A 16,952-nucleotide genomic window follows, 5' to 3' on the forward strand; every position below is an offset into this window, starting at 1 on the left:
GAGGCCACACTGCCTCCTACTGCCCCTATTTCCCTCTCTCACCCCGGCTCCATCTCCCCCGACCAGCTTTACACACAGAATGTGCTGCCACTGGTCAAGAAAGGAGAACAAAGGTAGTGGGGAACCAGGAACAGCTCCCGCCCCAACACACACAGCCAACTGGGCACCACACAGGGGTATAGTCACCCCTTCAGTGTAACATCGTTGGAAGAGCCTCCAGTGTGCTGAGGCAAGCCTAAGAGGGAGGCCCCAAGAAAGACTTCCAATCCCAGGGAACCCCCAGTCTGAAGAGAGGGCCTGCCCTGTCCTCAGGGAGCCGCTAGTCTGAGAGGAAGACCCCCCGAAGACTGGTGGACAAGGAAAGGAAGCTGTTCCTTCTCACTAACATATACTAATATATAAATAAACAAAGACTCAGAAGTTCAATGGCAGAGCTATGTGAGTGAGCCTAGAAGGGGTAAAAAGCTTGGGGATAATCAGCGGTTTAAGTCTAAACAGGAAAGGAAGGCTTTCTGGAAGAGGAGAGCTTGGGAGACAGAGAAACTTTCTGGAGACTCGGAAGTATGCAAGGAGGACAAGGTGAGTGAGAAGGCCCAGGACAGAAAGAAGGCCTTCCTGGTGCAGTGGGGCTGAGAATAAGCACTGGACAGGAAGTAGGAGTCCCAGGCTCCGTTCCAGGGCCCCGCCCCTTTCAGGTCACAGACCCCCTCCTCCATACAGCATGGAGTTTGGCCATAGGACTCGTAGGGTCCCTCCGGCAGAGTGAGTGACAGACCCCCAGGCTCAACTTAATGCTCTGCCCTCGAATAAGGAATCTGCATTTTCATTTTGCTCTGGGTCCACAGATTACATAGCAATCTTGCCCCCCAGCTTGAAAGGTCTATTTTCCTCCTTGTGTCTTATCCGCTGGAGAAGCCTTAGTGGGGAGGAAAGCAGGAGGGCGGAACTGCTCCCTGAGGCTGCAGCCGGAGTCCTGGCTCCTGGCACATACAGGTCCCCTGCCTGACCCTTGGCAGCCAGCAGCAGCCCACTCAGCCCACAAATGGCCTCATCTCTTGGAGGGCCCAGCAGGATCATTTCACAACCGTGTGCACTCAACGGAACCTGTTCTTGGAAAGCTGGGGACGGGACAGCTCAGTCCTGGGTGTGGGAAACGCCTGGACCCCTGAGGTCCGTACTTGAACAATAAACAACAGAGGGCCTGCTTGAGTAGGAGGGGGTGCGGGGACAGGATTGATTTAGTACTCTGTGGCTGAGGGTAGACAAGGGTGTCCCAGACAGCTTCCACACAGCTTCCGTCCCTCAAGGGGACTATCCCAATCCAAGGGGGGCACAGTATACATCCCCACTGGAGGAGGCTCGGATTTAAGGATTTGAGGCATGAGAAATGTGGTGTGACAGGGGAGGACATTGTAGCCCAGTGGGCTGAGAGGGGACTCTGAGGGCAGGGCCACCCCCAGTGCCTGTCATAGTGCCTAGTTCCCATGAGCACACCACATGGGTTTGGGAGATAAAAGCTCAGAATTTAAAGTCAGGGGCAGCAGTATCCTACAGACATCCTAGGTGACCTAATCTTGCACAGCTGGCATCTGGCCACCTGAGCCGAGACACAAAGACAAGAGAGAAGCCCAGACCACAGGAGGCCAAATTTGCAGGGTACGGACTATGTCTTGAGTACACTAAGAAATAGGGCACAGGAGCTGAGTTGGGGGCAGGCATTCTCAGAGAAGGCTTCCTGGAGAAGAGCTCGAAAACCCTTTGTAATGAAGGGGAAGGAATGAGGCTTTGCACAGAACGGGGCTGAGAGTGTCATGGTAAAGAGAACAGACTCTACAAAGGCCCAGGAGCATCTGGGTAACGAAGACCCCTTTCCCTGTGTGGGCGAGACGGTGGATGGTAAGAAGGAGGGAGGAGCTGATACTTCTCTGGCTGATCCATGGAAAAAAGCCCCTGAAGAGGGGTCAGGGCCAACCCGCCTTTGATGTGCCAATTCGAATAGCTGAGACCTGGATGTTCTTAAGGGGGGCCGTTGAGGGGGGCATGTGAGAGATATTGGAGGAGGAGGGGACTAAGCACAGTTACTGTGAAGGCACAGGTGCTGAATAAATGTCTAGATGAATGAGTTGATTGAATATTGATTAATTGATCAATAGGGGCAATGAGTCTGGGGCAGCACTTTTGTGAGAGACTGGCAAATGCAATCTTTGAGCTCAGCCCCCTACTGAGGGCTCCCCAGGGACCATAGTTACACTGTAGATTTCACCCATGAAGTAGAGCCCCTCTAAACTTCCTCCTCAGTTCTCCTGGCTCCTCTGGTCTAGCTACTTGTGTTCTCAGGGACCTTAGCCTCTAGACAATACAAAATTAACAAAAAGCACTTTCATATACATATAAAATTCATGTACATATAATAGCAACAGCAATAATAGTGAACATTTAGTGATCTTTTACTATGCGCCAGTCACCATGCTGATTGCGTGACACGTCTAATCTGGTAAATCTCAGAACACCCCTTCTAAGTAAACACTATTAGATGCAGAGAAAATGTGTCCAAGAGAAATGTTTTTAACTTTAGTTTGGTTCTCTGACACACATTTTTCACATTTGAACATCTCTGAAATCACAATGTGCCTTGTAATCATTAACAAGAAGGCACTGTGTCATAGTTTAATTAACAGTGTTCTTTCTTCTTGGTGGTAGGTAATTGAATTGCATGTCTTGCTTTCGATGAAATAGAGTTGATTATGTTCATGGTCTGTATTACTGACCACCTGCCCCTTTCAATCAACAGTAGATGCTATACAGAGCCTGTTTGTCTGTCCCAAGCCTGTTTTCAGGGGTTGGAGACTGGGTCTTGGTCATCAGCCTAGAAGCTGCCTGCGGACAGGCTGTCTTCCCTCCCTGGAGCTCCCAGCAGGCCCCAGCTCAGCACGCCCACCTAGGGAGCCCCATAGACATGGAGGATGGGTGGACACAGAGAACCTTGGGCTTCCCAAGCCCTTTTTTGGCAGCAAAGAAAGAAGAGCCCTGGGAAGCTATTCTCAGCAGCCCTGGGAGAAATGGAGGTAAAAGGGAAGGAACAGGGTTGCTCCACACCACCAGGAAGCTCTGGGCCAGTGGAAACAACGCAGGCCAGCACTAGGCCATCAGGACCAGGAGCCAATTGCAAAGGCTGGCCCCAGGCTCCTCCAGCACTTGCCATGCTTACCTGCCAAAGTGTATTCCCCCTGGCTTTTCCCTCTGCCCTCATGCTCGCCCCAGGAGGGGAGGCAAGAGCCAGTAAGGAGTGATCTGCCCCATTGGAGAGCTGAAGAAACTAAGACCCGAGGGCACCCAGCCTGACTCCTGGGCCCTCGCTGCTCTGCTCCAGCAGAGGTGCTGAACTGAGTGCCCGTGCCTGCCCTCTAGGCACCTCTCAGCAGGGGATCTCCGGGGTGGCAGGGGGCAAGGGGAAGGGAGAAGTGTCTCTTGCCAGGGACTCTCCCACTTGGTCAGAACATCACCACCACCTCCTCCTCTTTTCCCTCTTTTCCCAGGACTCCTCCCCTCCGAGGCCTGTCTTCTCCCTCCTCCACTTCCCAGAAGCTCCATCCTGGAGTCCTGGTGGCCCCCAGTTGCCCACTAACCACTCAGTCAGGTGCTCAGGCCCAGCCTGGTTGGTGGGGGAAGGGAGAAGGGACAGAGAAATCAACACTTGACCCCTCCCCACCAGACCTGAGGGTGGAGGCCTCTGAATCTGTATTGCTGGAGGATTAATGAGGACCAGGGACTTACAGGTTAGGGAAGGAGCTTTCATCCAGGCCTGGGTGGGGGAGGGGGCCCTGGATCCTGTGCTAGTTTTCCCAAGCCCACTCTCTCAGCACCACCTTCTCTCTCCCCTGCCTTTGGAGGATCACTGATTGATCCTGCTGGGGTACAGGTAGGAGGCCAAAAAATGGCTGCCCCTCCCTGTCCATGGCCCACCAAGACTCTCAGCCAAGGCCCGCGAGAGCCACACGTGCTCAGAATCCCCACTCACAGCTGTGTGGGCCTTAAAGACAAGGCCAATCCCTCCTGCTCATCTTATGCCATGTACCTCTGCAGGCCAGGTTCAGAAGCACCTTCCCCTCTTTCTTTGCCTCCTGCTGTGGCCCTTGGACAGTCAATGGCTTCTGGCAAAGGGATGGGAGGGTGAAGTGTGCACACACAGGAACCCAGGTGCTGCCTGGGGTGACACTGAACTTAGCCCCACATGCAAATGGAGTTGGCGAAAGAAGAGCATGTCCAGGCTTAGGGCCTTCGGTCGGGGACTAAAGACTCAAGTCCCAAGACTGGAACTAGAACCGGGGAATTGGGATTCCTGGGATCTGAGTGATAATGACCCTCCACTTCTCAGAGAGAAATTGGCCCCTAAGATTAGAGGGGCCAAGGCCCACTTACAGGGGCTGGACCCCAGGGACAGAATCTTCAGCTCAAAGGCCCTCAGAGATGGGAGGAGCCTTGGAGATCAGTATACACCACTCCTTATGTTACAGCCTGGGAGACTGAAAGGACTTGTTCAAGTCCCCAGAGAGTTAGGAGTGGGTCAGAAATCCACCTGGATCTCCTAACTGCCAGCCTAGTGCAACTAACCCATAATAATGCTAAGAACTATACAGATAGTAACTCAAATAATTCCTTTTATGAGGAAACTAAGTTCCAGAGAAACCTAGTAACTTGCTGGAAATCACACCCAGGAGTCTGGCTATAGAGCTTAGAAACGTCTGGTTCGCAATTTTCTCTTCAGGTTGCATCATGGTTATAAGGACTGAATTTTGAAGTTGGAGCTGATTGACTCTGGGGATGCAGGGGTGCAGAAACTGGAAGGGTTACCCAGGAGTTGTGGGGGTGTCCACCTGGCTTGGGCACAGAGCTGGTCCCTACACTGCCAGGACCATCCCAATCCTCACCTGGAGGACCCAAGGCCGGTGGGCTGATCTGGCACGCCCATCTCCAGCCTGCAGACTACTACCTCAGTGCCAGTCCTCCCTGCCCTCCCTGCCACGTTGTGAATAGAGCTGCTGAGCCTGCACTTAGCTGCCTTGACCCCTCTGCCCCATTTCAGCCAATCTCTAGTGATGCGAGGACACACCAGGTAACAAGAAGAAGGTGACTCTGCAAACACTAACCTAGGCACAGCGCCAAGTCCCATAAGAGACATAGCTTCTCACAAGTGTATTTCTAGGATCCTGCACAAGGCCTGGCTTTCAAAGACACTCAGAAACTGCTGCATGAATGACTGAGAAACAGAGATCAATGAGGCATGGACCTGCCCTCCAAGAGCGACAATCTGATGGGAGAGTCAGTTATGTAAACCATTAATTATAACACAAGGCAGACCAAATACAATATCAATGGAGAGAAATTAATTTCAACTGCGGAACTTGGGAATTCTTCATGGGGGAGGCAGAGTCTGAGCTTTGTAATAATAATGATAATAATGATAATGATGATGGCTTGTACTTATTGGATGTGTTTGGTACACTTCTCAGTGATTTTTATGCATAACACATTTATTCTTCATACTATCAGCAGATGTAGATACTATTAATACGCCCATTTTACAAATGAGGAAACTGAGGCTCAAAGTAACTTTCCCTAAGTCACACAGCTGTAATAAATGACAGAGCCACAATCTTAACCCAATTGTGACTCAGAGGGATAGGTGAGATTTTTACATTTATCCATTTGACATTCACTTAACAATTATTTATTGAACTGCTGCTCTGTGCCAGGCAGCCAGAGGTTAACTGACCACAGAACCAAGCCCTACAGGTGATTCAACAGGACTATAAATAAACTTAACATAAGGCAGGAAGTGATGTAGGTCATAAAAGATGCACAGACAGAGCATGGAGGGAGTCCAAGGCAAAGATGATGGAGGCTTCATGGGGGAAGTGGCCTGTGAGCTGGTCTTTGAAGGATGAGTGGGATTTGGACCCCCAGAAGTGGCAGAGGGCATCCATGCAGAGGGAACAGCTTAAGCAAAGGCACAGAGGCAGGAATGGGAGGGGCCTATATAAGAAACCATGAAAGGTACAATCTGGCCAGTTGGGGAGGTTGCAGATTGGCACCTCATGGACCACATCCAGCCCTCAGACGTGTTCTGTCTGGCCCACCTGCACTGACCTGCACAGTGTCCTTGAAAAAGGTTCAATCTATCTTCAGAGCCAGAAGGTAAACAATGAGGCTGGAGGTGGAGGAGCACGGGCTTTGGAGTCTTGAATTCCAGAAATGCAATAACCATTGAGAAGCTAAGTAGCACACCTCCCCCTCCATCCAGTCTATGTCCCTTGTCCAAAGTTACCTGTCTGCCCCTGTAGGCATTTGAATTTGAGGACCTGGACAAGAGCCCAGGGCACCAAAGAGCAGCAGTGGAAAACCGTGGAAAGGTGCCTTGAGGTCTGAACACAAAAGGCCTTGAACATCAGGCTAAAGAATATGGGGTTTAAGTTGGCAATAGCTCTGTAATTACAGCCCCGCCACCATCATAGTTGGGTGAGAAGGGCAGGCATGCATGCACGCACGCATGCACGTGCGCTCACACACACATACAATACACACACTGGGGCTGGAGACAGTGGACGTTGGTGTCAATTGAACCCGAAGTGGGGTGGGTGGGGGGCTCAAGAGAAATCTTTACACACATTGTCCCAGCCTGCCTCAGCTTCAGATTTCACATTCCTGCTGCCCCTGTGCCCAGCCCCACAGTTGTCCCAGCTGTGCCCACACCAGCCCTCCCTCAGCAAGCCTCTCTCTTCTTTATGCAGAAGGGAGTCCCAGAGGTTTCCCCAGGCCCCAGAGGCTCCCCAACCCCCATTGCAGAGCTGGCTGGCCAGAATGAGAATTCCGGACAGGATTTAGAACTGGAATTTCCCTCTCGGTGGGCGGGGCCGATCAGGTGAGCCGTGTTACAGGGCTAGGGGCTGAGTGGAAAAATTTGGTCTGTCCCATCCCCTGCCCCCAGTGACTCAGGCCCCTGGTGGCGGTGAGTCTGGGGAGGGGACGAGACAGGAACCTACAGAAAAATTTTCCCTTGTCTCTCTGGCTCTGCCACTGCCCGGTTCTCCTCCCCCTTTCCACACACACCCTGCCTTGCTGCTCACCACAGCCACTGTACCTGCAGCGACAGCCATGGAGCCAGCATATCCCAGAGCCTTCCCAGCCCAGCGGGCAGCAGGGCAACCACTGGAACTGGGGCTTTCCCCTCTTCCAGGCAGCCAGGGAGACAGGTGTCCCTGATGAAGGCCATGGTGGATGTGGGGGTGGGGTTGTCGGGTTTAGCAAATAAAATTACAGGACACCCACCATCCCATGCAATATTTGAGGTATACTAAAAAATTGTTATTTATTCTCTCCTTTGTTACGTAAAAGGGAGTCTCAGAGCTGAGGATTCGGAAATTCAAATTTAACTGGGAATCCTGAATTTTATCTGGCAACCCCAGGCACCTCCCACTGCTTAGACCTGCCCATAGTCCAAGACTCTCCTTGCCCCTGCCATTTCACTATGTGCCCCTGCTAGACCTCACCATGCTTTCTTCAGCCTCAAGGCCTCTCTCAGACCTTTTGAGTCTCCAGGATCCAGGTTATTTCTCCCAAAGAGTCCTAGATTCTCAACTCCCATGCCAGACAGGGAGCCAGCAAGATGTGGGAAGAGTTTTCTAGGAGTGACCGTCTATGTCTGAGGACACCATACCCCCACAGCATTCAGCTTCAAGCTAGAAGGATTATGGGGAGGAGGGGGTCTGCAGCTCTGAGAACCCCTTAGACACCCCGCTTCTATTCTCTTCTGAGTTTCGCAGGGATCCCCCCTCCCCCAGGGTCTGGCTGAAACAATGTTTCTCTTTCCCTTTCTTCTGGACCCCACATCTCTCCCAAAACACACTTGCCCATGACCTTGTAATATCCACTACCCCCCTCCCCCACAACTAAAGTATTCAAGCCCAGCCCAAGGGCTATATCCAGGGAACAAGAAGCAGGCAGGGATTGGATGCTACAGCCATCGCTGCCTGTCCCGAATGAGCAGACACTGTGCTCGGCCCCAGAGCAGCAGAGGCAGATGTCCTCTTGGTTCTCCCATCCTGCTGGGAGACGGAAGACATTCACCTGGCAGTGAGGGAGGAGCAGAGAGAGATGAGAGAAGGACAAAGGACATGGCTGCCTCTGGAGGTGGTCGAGGAAGGCCTTCTGTAGTTTTATGTGTCTAGACTGTGGCTGTGGGGGCTCCTCCTTCCCCTCCTTATTCTGGGATTTAAATTGGGCCTTTGTCTGCTCCAGCCTGTACAGGCTGGCTGGCTCTGACAGTAAGCTCCCCAAGGGCAGGGCCACTGCCTGCCAGCTGCTGTGTCAGATCTTCTCTGAAAGATGAGGATGTTTGACTCAGGATTGATTGACAATTGTCTTTTTCTACAGCAGCTGCCTCAGGCTTTAGGGTGAGGGGCGGGTCGTGGTGAAGGACCCTTGTCCCAGAGACCTACCGTCTCCTTCCTGACGATTCCCACACCCACCTGCAGTACAGGGAGGGCAGGGCAGGAACCCATTGTCCAGATGCGGAGGCCAAGTCTCGGTGACTCACCAAAAATCACACAGCCCATGGTGGGAGGGAGGGAGCCAGGAGAAGAGCCCAGGGGTCCCAGAGTAAATTCCATAGCTCGCAAAGCCTGCCTTCCCCTGCCCCTGACGCCATGACTTTGTCTGGTGATGCTGTCCAAAGGGGAAGACATTGGTCCTCTTACTCCTTCAGGCAGAGCAATCAAATCAGAGTGGGGAGAGAAGCATTTATCTGGCCTTAGGGATCCCTCCTCACTTCAGCCTAGGTCCTGACTCTCAGAGGAGGCTGGGGCACATCTAGACCCCGGGATGCCCAGGGTGTGCCACCTCTAGACCCTGGGATGCCCAGTTCTTAGTTTGCCTCAGCAGGCCCTCCCCGACCTGCCCCATTTAGGATCCTGACTTCCGACTCCCATGGGTCCTGCCCAGGTCCTTGTCACCAAAACCACACATACCCTCCCCACACCTTGGGTTTGCCTTGAAAAATCAGATGCTGGTCAGTCGAATACATCAGGCATCTGTCAGTCTCCAGGCTGGATGGTATAGCAGGCAGAACACGGGACTGTGAACCCAACAGAACCAATCTGGCCACTGCCCAAACTGGGCACCCCCACACAATAGCCTCTGCTCTTTTTGTCAACAGGGAGGGTTATGTTGTTGAAAACGGAGGCTGGAAGGGTCCCCTTCCCTTACCCCACACCTAGACACCTCCACATGCAAACCTAGGCACCTCAGCAAAGAGAAATAAGGAGAGAAAGGTAGAAGACTGAGCAGGCCCATAATGTCAGAGCTAGAAGGGGGTCAGGAGACCCCTGGGCAATCTCTCAATACACAGATAGGGAAACTGAGGCTGCGGGGTAAGGAAAAGCGAGTATCCAAAACTTTGGCTTCTAGTATTGGCTTAGCCACCGGGTGACCCTGGGCCAGTGCCTTTCCCACTCTGTGCTCTAGGGTTCCCCCCAACCTTGCTGTACTAGGGCTCTGGTTAAAGCATCTTGCCGAAGGAGCTCAGGCTGACCATAATCAATCTCCTGTGGACTCCTCTCCTGATTACCCTTCCAGCCCCTATCCCAGCCAGATCCTGGGGACTTAGGGCAGATGGGGATGAAGGAAGGGGAGGAAGCACGTGTCACCCCAGGGAGGGGCAGCAGGGAAGGGAAACTGAGTATGTCCCTGGCTTGCCCCAGCCTGTCCCCTGCATCCGGGGAAGGGTGAGAGTGACTGTCAGCTGGGGAAGGGGGGCAAGAGGGGCAGGCTGGGGAGGGGCAGGGAACCCCCGTCTGGACTTGTTGGGGCAGCCGGGTGCAGCTGTTTCCGGCTGATGAAAGGGCCCTGATTGATATGGCAGCAGTGACTGAAGCTAACCCCCAAATCTGGGCCCTTCCATTCCTCCTCAACCTGGGCACGCCCAGGGGCCCGCTTTAAGGACAGGCGGAAGCCAGAAAGAAGAGAAGAGTGGGGCTCCCACTGTCTCTGGGGACAATACCCCAAGGACAGGGAGGGGGAAGCTTGTCTAATCTCCCCTGGCCCAGTCTAGCAGGGAGGGGAGGCTGGGCTGGGACAGCACACAGGCTCACAGAGTTGGGGGAGGTGGACTAAGCCAGAGCCCAGGAGGATAGGACCAGGGAAGAGGGGCAAAGGGCTTGCTCCCTCCTCTCCCCATCCTGGGGTACGTGCATACACTTCTGAATATTCAAATACATACCCACAGGGATGGCAGGGAGGGGAGCAGGGATTGCTATGGAACATTCATTTTATAAACTGTCTAGCCATCTGTCTTTTGCCAGGCCCACAAAATAATAGCTAACATCTATTGAGCATGTCCTGTGTACCAGGAATCCTTCTAAGACCTTTAAGCACGTGACCTCATTAACACTTCACCATGCCCTATGAGGTAGGTGCTGTCATCACCCCCATTTTATAGAAGAGGTTGTAGAGGCCCAGAGTGGTTAAGAAACTTGCCAGTGGTCACACAGTGGTCAGAGGCAGAGTGAAGATGTGAACACAGTCTCCCGGGCTTGAGGCCCTAACCACAATGGAACACTGCCTGCAGAAACTCATGGTAGGGTGGTAGAGACAGGGTTGACTTGTAACCAACTTGTAAACAAATAAAGACTTCAATTTTATTTAACTTTTTTTATTGTGGTAAAATATACATAACATAAAATTTGTAATTTTCACCATCTTTGTTCTCATTAAACTTTGTTTTAGTGGAGTCTCAAAATGCTGTGACAGATTTTTGGTCAAGTTGTTTCCATTAAAAAGTACTGATTTTAAAAATTAATAACTTAAAAACTGCCATACACACACAAAAAAACAAATGGTCCACAAAACATTCTTCTTTCCTTCTGAAGGTTTTATGATGCATTATGATCATTAATTAGTCTTTTACTATTAGACTTAAATGGCCAATTGAGACAAACATTTCTGAGACGGTTCTTCCACCGCTGATTAAGAGTGAGGTGGCAGGTATTGGGGATAATATTCATTTAGCCTTCTGAGGTTTCCGGGCAGAGCTGGTGACCTTGCCAGCTCCAGCTGCCTTCTTGTCCACTGCTTTGATGACACCCACAGCAACTGTCTGTCTCATGTCACAAACAGAAAACTGGCCCAGAGGAGGATAGTCAGAGAAGCTCTAAACACTCATGGGCTTGCCAGGAACCATGTCAACAATGGCAGCATCACCAGATTTCAAAAACTTTGAGGCATCTTCCAGCTTTTTCCCAGAACGATGATCAATCTTCTTCAGCTCAGCAAATTTGCAAGCAATGTGAGCTGTGAGACAATCCAGCACAGGTGCATATCTGGCACTGATTTGGCCCGGATGGTTCAGGATAATCACCTGAGCCATGAAGCCAGATGCTTCCATTGGTGGGTCATTTTTGCTGTCACCGGCCACATTACCACTACGAACATCTTTGACAGACACGTTCTTGACATTGAAGCCCACATTGTCCCCAGGAATAGCTTCACTCAAAGCTTCATGGTGCATTTCAACAGACTCTACTTCAGTTGTTACATTGACTGGAGCAAAAGTGACCACCATGCCGGGTTTGAGAACACCAGTCTCCACTCACCCCACAGGGACAGTACCAATACTATCAATTCTATAGACTTCTTGGGGTGGCAGACGCTAAGGCTTGTCAGTTGGACGAGTTAGTGGCAGGATGCAATCCAGAGCTTCAAGCAGCATGGTTCCACTTGCACTGCCATCTTTACGGGTGCCTTTCCATCCCTTGAACCAAGGCACGTTAGTTCTTGGCTCAAGCATGTTGTCACTATTCGACCAGAAATTGGCACAAATGCTACTGTGTCAGGGTTGTAGCCAATTTTCCTAATGTAGGTACCGACTTCCTTAACGATTTCCTCGTATCTCTTCTGGCTGTAAGGCAGCTCAGCGGAATCCATCTTGTTAACACCAACAATTAGTTTTTTCACAACCAGTGTGTAAGCCAGAAGGGCACACTCATGGATCTGCCCATTCTTCAAGATAATGTACTTCAAATTCACCAACACCAGCAGCAAAAATCAGGACAGCACAGTCAGCCTGTGATGTGCCTATAATCATGTTTTTGATAAAGTCTCTGTGTCTTAGGGCATCAATGATGGTCACATAATACTTGCTGGTCTCGAATTTCCACAGGGAGATATCGATGGTGATACCATCCATGCTCACATTCAGCTTTCAATCTATCCAAGACCCAAGCATACTTGAAGAAGCTCTTCCCCATCTCAGCAGCCTCCTTCTCAAATTTTTCAATGGTTCTTTGGTCAATCCCACCACATTTGTAAACCAGATGACCAGTTGTGGTAGACTTGCCCAGATCTACGTGTCCAATGATGACATTGTTGATATGAGTCTTTTCCTTTCCCATTTTTGGCTTAGATTTAGTGGTAGTTTTCAAACCTGTGTTCTGGCGGCAAACTCGTTGTGAAAAAGAACAATTTTAACCATTTTAAGTGTACAATATAGTGGCAGTTTTTATTTTTGATGAAATTCAATTAATCTCTTTTTTCTTTTGTCACCTATGTTTTTGGTGTCATACTAAAGAAATCATTGCTATATCCAAAGTCTTAAAGATGTTCACCTATGTTTTTTTCTAAGAGTTTAAAGTTTTAGCTCTTAAATTTAGGTCACCAGTCTATTTTGAGGTAATTTTTATACATCGTGTAAGTTAAGGTAAGATTATGTCATCTGTCAACAGAGATAATTTTACTACTTTCATTCCATTTGGATGTCTTTCATTTCTTTTCTTGCCTAATCGCTCTAGCTAAAACCTCCATTACTGTGTTGAATAGAAGTGACAAAAAGCAGGCATCCTTGTCTTGTTTCTGATTGTAAGAGGAAAGCTTTCTGTCTTCCACCATTGAATAAGATGTTAGCTGTGGGTTTTTCATATAAGGCCTTTGTCATATTGAAAAAGTTCTTCTCTAGTCCTAGGGTATTGAGTGTTTTTATCATGAAATTATTTGTATTTTGTCAAATTCTTTTTTCTGCATCAATTGAGATGATCGTGTGTTTTTTTTCCTTCATTCCATTAATGTGGTGTATTATGTGGACTGATTTTCATATATTGAACCATCCTTTCATTTCAGGAATAAGTCTCAGTTGGTTGTGTATAATTCCTTTAATATGCTGCTGAATTTTGTGTGCTGTACTTTACTGATTATTTTTGTATCCGCATGCATAAGAGATGTTGGCCTGTAGTTTTCTTGCAGTGTTTTTTCTGGTTTTGGTATCAGAACGAAGCTCGCCTCATGGAATGAGTTGTAAATGTTCCCTCTACTTCAATGTTTTGGAAAAGTTTGAAAAGAATTAATGTTAATTTTCTTTTAGATGTTTGGTTGAATTCACCAGTCCTGGTACTGGATTTTTCTTTGTTGAAAGGGGTTTGGTTATTGATTCAACCTTTTTAATTTTTAAAGATCTATTCAAAATTTCTATTTCTGTTTAATTCAGTTTTGGAAGTTTTCATTTTTTTAGGAATTTGTCCATTTCTTCTAAGTTAACCAATTTGTGGTATATAATTGTTCATAACATTCTGCTATAATCCTTTCTATTTCTGTAAGGTCAGTAGTAATGTCCTCACTTCATTTCTGTTTTTAGTAATTTGAGTCTTCTTTTTTCCTTAGTCAATCTACTTAAAGTTTTGTCAATTCTGTTGATTTTTACGAAGAATTTTTTTTTTATTTTCTACTATATTGCTTTTCTATTCTCTATTGCATTTATCTCTACTCTAACATTTATTAGGGGTTTTTTTCCTGTTATCTTTAGGGCTACTTTGCTCTTCTTGTTCTAGTTCTTTAAGGTATACACTCAGGTTATTGATTTGAGAGATTTTCTTTTCATGTAAAAGTTTACAGCTATACATTTCTGAGAACTGCTTTTTCTGCATCCCATAGTTTTCATTTTCATTCATTACAATGTATTTTGTAATTTCCCTTGTGATTTATTCTCTGGCCTAATGGTTATTCAAGAGTGTGTCATTTAATTTCCACATATTTGTGAATTTTTCAGTTTTCCTTCTGTTATTGATTTTGTTTCATCTCATTGTGATCAGAAAAGATATTTTGCATAATTTCAATATTTTAAAATTTATTAAGACTCGTTTTGTGGCTAACGTATTGTCTATCTTAGAGAATGGTCCATATACACTTGAGAAGAATGTATATTCTGCTTTCTTGAGAATGAGTGTTCTGTATGTGTCTGTTAGGTCAAATTGATTCATAGTGTTGTTCAAGTCTCCTATTTCTTTATTGAATTTCTAATTGTTCTATCCATTATTAAAAGTGGAGTATTGAAGTCTCCAGCTGTTATTGTAGAATTGTCTATTTCTCCCTCCAATCATGTCAGTTTTTGCTTCAGATATTTTGGGGCTCTGTTTTTAGATGTATATAGATTTATAATTGCTACATCTTCTTGCCGAATTGAAACTTTCATTAATATATAATGTCCTTTGTTTTTTGTAATATTTTTTGACTTACAGTATATTTTGTATGACAATAATATAGCCACCCCACCTCCCTTTTGGCTACTATTTGCATGGGATATCTTTTCCCACCCTTTTACTTTCAATCTCTTTGTTCCTTTATATCTAAAGTGAGTCTCTTGTAGACATCATGTCATGTTTTTAAATCCAATCTCTGCCTTTTAATAGAAGAGTGGGATCCATTTACATTTATTGTGATTATTGATAAAGAATAATCTAATCTCTACCTTTTAATAGAAGAGTTTTGATCCATTTACATTTACTATGACTACTGATAAAGAATGATTTACTTCTGCCATTTAGTTGTTTTCTGTATGTATTATATGATTTTGTTTCCCAATTCCTTCATTACAACCTTTTTTTTTGTATTTAGTTGATTTTTTTTTGTAATATACCATTACAATACTCTTCTTTTTTCCTTTTTGTTTCTTTTTTTTTTTGTATTTTTTAAATTATTTTCTTAGTGGTTACCTTGAGCTTACAATTAATATCTTACAACAACCTGGTTTTAATAATACCGACATAGTATCAAAATACAAGCACTCTGCTCTGTTACAGCTCCATCTCTCCCCCTTTATATTTTTGTCACAGATGATATCTTTGTACATTGTATGTCCATTTACATAGATTTATAATTATTTTTTATGCATTTGTCTTTTAAATCAAACAATGACCTTACAAGTGGGATATGTTTCAAAGAAAGAGGTACATGGTAGGATGAGTCCTCAGAGGACAGATACCATAGGTGGGGACTAGAGAAGAAGAGGGAAACCAGGAGAGCCTTCCAGAGCAGTGAATATTGGAATTGGAATGGAGTTTTGAAGAACAAAAAATTACTGTGTAAAACTGCTGATTCACAGGAAAAATGTCCAAAACATTTCATTTAGAGCAAAATGTAGGCTATCAAATTTCATGCATGATCTTATTTTTGTAAGTATATGTGTATTTATACATATTTAAAGATATGTATATATATATGCATATAAAAACATTCATGATTATACCATATAATACTTTAACAGCGGTTATCTCCAATTGTTGGAACTATAGGATAGGAAACATTTCTCTTTTCTAGTGCATTCTATAGTGCTCGAATTATTGACACTGAGCATGCATCACTTTTATAACCAGGAAAAGCAACAATGCCTTTTTTCTTCTGGAGGGTAAAATGAATGAGTAGGCATTCGCTGTGGAAATAAAATTGGAAAGGATGCGTTGGGTAGAGAGAACAGCACAGGCCAAGGCAAAGAGGCAATGAAAACCATGCTCCATTACAGTAGTTGCCAGTCATATGGCATGGCTGGAGGGCATTGGGGGTGGCTAGAAAAGAGGTGTCACATTCTCAGGGGCCTCTCGTTTCATAAAAATATAAATAAAATAAAATAGTTTAGAGTCAGTGTCAGTTCTTGGCATGAGGGCAGGAGAGTGAAAGGTTTTGATTTACATATTATATAAATTAATTAATAGGAATGGGGAAGACCCCAGAGGCTGGGAGGAGAGTGTTGCAATAACTGAGGAAAGAGAAGATGGGGCCAGAGCTGAGTAAAGGTATAGAGGGTGATATGAGATATGTGAGATATGAGATCAATGAGGCCAAATCAGACAACAATTATCCATGAATGGGAAGTTGATTTGTCGTCTCACCAGGGTCTCCGGTGCTGTAGCCTAACCTGGCATATTAATGGCAGGAGGCCAGGTCTAGAGATTATCGTGATCATGATCATAATGAAGATGATGGTGATTCATGAGGAAAAGGAGGAAAATCCCTTTAAAAAAGCCGTGTTGCCCCTTTATAGCTTTCAGAGTTCCCTGACTTCTGTCTCCTAGCACATCACAATATACATTCCCATTCTACAGATGAAGAAACTGAGGCCTAGAGAGGTAATGCAACCAGAGTAGGACCCAGAGAGCATCATTTACTAGGTACATGCATGAGCAGCCACTGCTGTCTTTAGCAGAACCTGAGCAATGACTGTGTGTTCACTTTCTAGTAGCGTGACTTTGAACAATTTATATAATCTCTCTGTGCCTCAATTTCCTATTCTACAAAATAGGGAAAATAGTATACTTACCTATGGTTGCTGAAAGAATTAAATTACTTAACACATGTAAAGACCTTAGAGCCAGGCACATAGTAAGTGCTCAGCAAATATGTGGTCTTATTATTTTTTTAATAATTATTATTAGTATTTGCACAGTACCCCAGACAGATTACCTGGAAAGAATAAATAGAGGGAAGCCAAGCTCCTGGCATTCTCCAGGCCCTTTCCTTATTTCTCAGACCCTAACACCTATGAAAAAAACCCAAAAGCTGGAATCTGCATCCTTCGTTGGATTCACTAGGGCTCTGGAGCCCTTTGCTGCACTTACCCTTTCTTATTTATTTCCATGTTC

At 46.6% G+C, this 16,952-nt stretch overlaps 1 protein-coding gene and 1 pseudogene across 2 annotated transcripts in view; both read right to left on the reverse strand.

The window, feature by feature from the left end:
* Positions 1 to 16,952, reverse strand: part of RSPH9 (radial spoke head component 9) — a 102,108-nt gene that overhangs the window by 19,584 nt on the left and 65,572 nt on the right. The window lies entirely within an intron of this gene.
* On the reverse strand, positions 10,758 to 12,527 carry LOC120596125 (elongation factor 1-alpha 1-like; annotated as a pseudogene).

This window comes from Pteropus medius, unplaced genomic scaffold, assembly GCF_902729225.1.
Source record: "Pteropus medius unplaced genomic scaffold, Ma_sr-lr_union100, whole genome shotgun sequence".
NCBI classification, from domain to species: domain Eukaryota; kingdom Metazoa; phylum Chordata; class Mammalia; order Chiroptera; family Pteropodidae; genus Pteropus; species Pteropus medius.